The sequence below is a fragment of the Sceloporus undulatus genome, chromosome 2, assembly GCF_019175285.1.
Source record: "Sceloporus undulatus isolate JIND9_A2432 ecotype Alabama chromosome 2, SceUnd_v1.1, whole genome shotgun sequence".
Taxonomy (NCBI): domain Eukaryota; kingdom Metazoa; phylum Chordata; class Lepidosauria; order Squamata; family Phrynosomatidae; genus Sceloporus; species Sceloporus undulatus.
The window spans coordinates 120,555,511-120,561,734 of NC_056523.1; positions in this window are offsets into that span (position 1 = coordinate 120,555,511).

Consider the following 6,224-nt stretch of genomic DNA (forward strand, 5'->3'; position numbering starts at 1 on the left):
CCAATCTAACCCCCCGCCATGCAGGAAATCTAAATCAAAGCTTACCTGACAGATGGCCATCCAGCCTCCGTTTAAAGACCTCTAAGGAAGGAGACTACGCTACACTCTGGCCCTGTGAGGAACATTAAGATAACCATTGGAGCAGCTTGGCATTTCTTTGGAGCAGTGATACAAGGATATGAGTCTTTGAGCACATAGTACATGACCCCGCTTATCAACTCCAGGGTCAACACCAGCATCACATTCGCATGACCAACTATGTGACATGCCCTCCTGGGCTTTATTATTTTTATATGCATTCTGGCCTTTAAGAAAGCAGATTTCAGTAAGCTCAATAAAGTACTGGATGAGATGCCATGGTTAGAAATACTCAGCAAGAAAGCATGGGATTTTCTGTAAGGTAGGATATTAAGGGCATATTTTGAAGCAAGAAAGTGGCAAGCATCTAAAAAAGATATGATAGTTAATGTAAAGAGCTTTTGTATGAACTGAGGTTTCAAAAGAAAAGATTTATAAGAAATGGAGTAAGGAGAAAATGGAAGAAGAGTGCAAATATTTAGTCAATATTTGTAGGAAAAGGGTCAGGAGCAATAGAGCTCAGAGTAGACTTCAGATGCATCTACACTGTAGAAATAATACACTTTGGCCCTTTACAAATGGGCACCCAAATACGTACTCTGTACGTACTAGGGTTGCCCGGGGGCATCTCTTTCAGACACCCCCAACCCTAGTACATACAGAGTACGTACAAAATGGCAGCGCCCATTCTACATGGCCGCCGCCATTACGGCGTCATGGCCGTGCCGCCTCCAAATGGAGCGGCGTGGACGTGATGTCCTGGCAACGCGGAAAGGGCGCCTGTCGTGCCCTTTCCACAGTGCCAGAAGGAGACCCATTTTGGAGCTCCTTCTTGGTTTTGTGTCACTGGTGCAGCCTTTACAGGGGCCGAGTGGCCCCTTTCTCTCTTTCCCTGCCATGTCGGGTTGTCCTTGGGGTTTGAAGCCCCAAGGACACCCCTTTCCAGGCAGTGGGGAAGCGGCCCTTTGCCTGGAAAAGCGGTGGATCGGGGCCTCGGGGCTGCTGCTGTGGCAACTGAGGCCCTGATCCGTTGGGGAAATGGGCCGGTCTGTAAATCGCCTTTGACAGCACTTTAACTGTCATGGCTTCATCCTGCAGAAACTTGGGGTTTGTAGTTTTGTGAAGTACCAATATTATTTGATAGAGAAGGCTAATTGGGAAACTGCATATCCCAGGATTCATAGGATGGAGCTTCAGCACTTAAAGTGATGTCAACCTGCATTACTTTTACCATACAGATCCACCCTTAGGCTTGTAAAAACACTGAAAGGGTCAGCGACATACAATGACATCCATTAGAACTGTTGTGGCTAAAGCAGAATCAGTTTCACAGTTTAGCACATTGTTTCTTTCCCATTAAATGTAAGCAATGCAGTAAGACTGCACTCTGTTATCATTCAGGAATGTAAATGTATTCTTCAGCAAACTTTTTAAAAAATGTTCCAGTTTATGCAAAAGGTACATATTAGCATGACATTATGTGAGCAAAATGTATCAATAGATAGAGCATGCATATGAATTTTTAGCATAACAGACATGACAGTTGTAACAGTAGAAGGTCTGAGTGACTTCTGTCAACAGATTAACATCTAGAAGTGCTGTAGATAGGGTTTACTTAGCCTGAAATCCTATCAGTATTTGCATGACTTCCATGTTTTGAAATTGTAACACACTGATATTCATAACAACCTAGTTGCTAGGAATAGCTACATTATTTAAATATACTGCACTAGTCAAGTTTCAAGGTTATACCAAACCAGTAATTGGACCTCTCCTGTTGCTAGAGGATAGCACAAAGATAGGCCTCTCGGTGCCTAATGTGTGATCTAATCAATTTTAGGTCATTGTAATCAGGGAGAGGAGGGCGTTGACTGGGCACAGCTGCAACAGGGGAGAAGGGAAGACCCAGGGGAAGCCTGAGAAGGAGAGGCGTGGCCCTTGGGGAGAGGGATAAAAGGTGAGGGAGAGGAGAACACAGGGAGAAGAGTGAGATGAGGAAGAACTGGATGTAGAGAGGCAGTTGAAGCAGGGACAGGGAAGGTGATTTGGAGTCCTAGGAGAGAGGGATGCCTGGTGACTTTACAAGGGAGGCATGAGCTGTTAAGAGTTGGGCCACACCTAGAGGTAAAGCTTTGTGACCCTAAAGAGGAAGGAGACTTTAGATATTCCCACGAAGGGGAGTGGGGCCAGAAAGAGGGAGAAACCCTGGAAAGAGAGTGGTGGGACCTGAAGGCTGAACAGTGGGAACAGGGTCATAGACCTGGAGAGAAGAATAAAGCTGAAGTGGAAATCCTGGAGAAGTGCTTTGGTCGGAGGGGAGAGTTTGACGAGAAATCTCAGTGAAGTAACTGGAGAATGCCTTTGATTGAGGGTTTTGTTTGGGTGTTGGGACTTGTGACTTATGTTAAGTAAAGTTTGAAGCATCTGTGAAATGTGTTTGTGAATTTGTGAACTGGGAACTAGAGTTTGTTTGGAGCACACATGGAGCCACTATGTTGCAGGGTGTAAATGCCTTGCCCACAGTCATCAGTCCTCTAGTGTGCTTTTTTCCTGGCTCTCTAGTTAGATTGACACCTGGCTAATACTGCCAGGTACTGCCTAAACCTAAGATTTAACTTCCATGTTTTCCAGACCAGTTTGGTGGAGGACTGGACACACTCATCATAATCCCAGGACCTGAATTTTCTGGCCCAAAACCTGAGGCCTAGGGTTGGCCCCAGTGATGTCATTTAGCATTATGTATTAAGTACTAACCATAGTTGCTCACAGTTTGTAATTCAAACACACACATACGAGAAGAGAGAATGAGAGAGACAGAGAGAGACAGGGGCCCCTACAGACTGCCGGAAAACGATTTTAGGGCTCGGAATTGCAGAGCGACCACATGCTCCCGAACCCTACTGTGTGGCGGCTGCACCATCATGGCACGTCCACATCCCAGCCACCATGATGACACAAGTGTGGTGCAGTGTTTAAATCTTGCGGTGCCACATGTGCATCATTGCTGCGTGCGAGTGTGCCATTGGCGCACTCATGGTGTCAGCCGCACAGACTAAAAAGAACCCACTTTCAACAGGTTCTGTTTAATCTTGACGGAGGCCGCAATGTTTAGTTAGTGCAGCCTCCATCAGGAGTAAAAATGGGCAGTTCCAGCCTGCCTTTTTGGGGCTGTCTGTTGAACCCCAGAGATAGCATATTTTCCTGTTTGGAAATTAACAGAAACATTTAAAAGTAAAAATGAGAGTAGTCTTTCTCACCTACTTAGAGAGATGGGATAAGGAACATTTAATCTCCCCAACTTGCTTCTAGCAAGAATATAGTTGAAGAGCAGAGTGCAAGTGAGCCCTGGATTCACAAGGACTGAGCAAGAAGGAGGACCTTAACTGAGTATCTGTTGCAACAAAAAACCAATCAAGCCTTGCAAATTGTTGCACACTGCTGCTCTACTAGCTGAGCTGGAGATTAGTACAAAGCATTTCTTTTTGCCCACAAAAATTAGAACTTTTATACCCTCATCTCCCACTTGGAGATGACCCACAAAAACTGGAGACCCAAAACCAGGCCCTGAGATCTGACAACCCCATTGCTTTCCAAGGCGAAAGTTAATAGTGATGTAATGGCTTATTGTTGTGTGCCTTCAAATAATTTCTGAGTCATGATGACTATAAGACAAACCTATCATGAGGTTTTCTTTGCAAGATTTATTCACAGGAGGTTTGCCTTTGCCTCCCTCTGAGGCAGAAAATGTCTTGACTTGCTCAAGGTCACCCATGCTGAGTGAGGATTTGAACCCAGATCTCCAGAGTCATAGTTCAACACTCAACCCAATGCTCAAAGACTTATACATTTTCTCATCCCTGATGAGAAAAGGTATCTCCACATTTCAAGAGACCTATTGAGAAAATAGTCAACTGCTACAAGATTATAAATATGAAAAACCTTGCCAGGAATTAAGGTCAGAATTGTATGCCAGTTTATGTTGTGCAAGGCCATAAAAATGAAAACCAGAACTAATGCTTTAAGAGAAATGTTATATGATCAGTAACAATGTTGTGCCATCCCATACACAGGTGCTAATAGTTTGCCCAATCTTGAAAGCTCAAAGTTAGATGGAAAAATTGAATGCCACAAAAGAGGAAATATGGCTGCTTTCTCAGGTTGGCTCCATTTGTGCCGACAGGCAAAAGGACTTTAGAAGCCAAAGGAAGCTGTATGTCAGTGGAGAAAAATTCTGCAAAGCAGAGTGGGTGGAGAAAATATTGGGAAATACAGTTTCGCTAGGGGAAAAAATGAGAATGCATTTTGCACCTAAAGTTATGTTGACATATTGGACTGAGAATAAAAAAGTGTTATCTGGACAAGGAAAAACAAATGAGGGCAATTACCATATGCTTCAAAGCATAAACTTTCCACCTGGAGAGCCCTGAAGAAATCATCTTTCTTTCCTCAAGCAGTGTCACTAACCTGCCCTGTTGTATTACCATTGAGAATTACTGCCTTCTGACCCAGCTGTGTGCTTCTGCTTTTTTACCATACCAGATGGATATGTAACAGTGTGAACTACATTGGCAAATCTCATGGCATTGTTATGCTTGCAATAAATCAGTCTGGGATTCTCCAGACATCTAATTTGTAACATAACAAAGAATTTCCAATTAAAAGTAGATTGAGAATGTATGTGGGGATGCAGAAATAAAAGGATTGTGAATTGTGTCAGGAAAAGATTAGTGCATATGAAATTTAGGACTGGAGGGATTTTTCCTTTTTCTAGTTTTAATACAAGAAGCATAATATTAAAAGAATGTTCTTGCTGAGGGAATTGTGGATGGCTGTTTCACTGCCTTTTATGGCAAAGGGGTCATCTATTCCTTCAAATTAATAACCAGTTCATTTGATTCTGTAGAGTAGGAAACACACAAATAATTATAGGGTGATGGTATTCAAGTAAGGAAAAAGCCCCAGGATTAAACAAAGCAGGCTTAATAACAGGTTAGGGGATATGCAGTTGTAGTACTGAGGAAATCTATGAGTGAATAAATGTACTCAAACCATGATACCTGCTTTGGAATGAAGAAGCCTTTGGTGCTCCATAACTGATAGATCATTGCTCAACAATGGAAGGAACAATCATTCTCTTGGCTCTTCCAGTTGACATTAAGATTGAGGCAAATCCCTGTGGTTCACTATGCTTACCAAACAAAAACAAATAAAATACCCCTTTCATACACACACATATTGGAGTGCTAACCCTTCCTATCTTTTGGTAGGAAGAGAGTCATAGAAGAAAGAAAAATAAATAAATGGGGTTGTTTTTAACATTGGTAATTGTTGAGTTGGCTGCAGTGTGGTGTGTCCCCCTTGGACACTAGGGTTTGAGCAGTTCCTAAGGCAGCCATGGCAAACCCATGGCACGTGTGCCACAGGTAGTATTCAGAGCCCCCTCTGTGTGCACGCAAGGCCACTGGTGAGAGGAGGGAGGAAGAGGAGGCAGCAGGAAGAGGAGGAAGAGAAGGAAGCGGCATCAGCGGTGACAGTGATCTCATGCTGTGAAGGAGGGAGGAGGAGGAAGAGGAAGTGGCAGCTGCCTGCCTCCAGCCACCTGCCCACCACCGGTGAGAGCCTGAAGGGAGGAAGAGGAGGAGAAGGAGGAGTAGGAAGAGGAAGTGATGGGAGCCTTATGCCACCAGCCGCCCGCTCACCCACCCAACACTAGTGAGAACCAGGAAGGAAGGAGGGAGGGGGAAAGAGGAGGTGGGAGGAAGAATAGGAGGAAGCAGCAGCAGCAGCAGCCGCAGCCGCCCCATTCCTCCAGTGACCCACCCACCTGCCACCAGTGAGAGAGAGAGAGGAGGAGAAGGAGGAAGAGGAAGTGGAGGCGGCACAACATTTTGTCAGATGGGAGGTTGCTATCACCAGCCTGAGGTTGAGAAAGTGTACCTTGGGTGTATGGGTATGTATATGTGTGCACACCTTCAAGTTGTACATTGCCATTCTCTGAGGCTGAGAGAGCATCTTATGTGTGTGGTGCCTTCAAGTTGTTTCCAGCTTATGGCGACCCTAAGGTAAAACTATATGAAGTTTTCTTGGCACGTTTCATCAGAGAGGAGGTTACTATTACTATTCTTTATTTTATTTTATTTTATTTT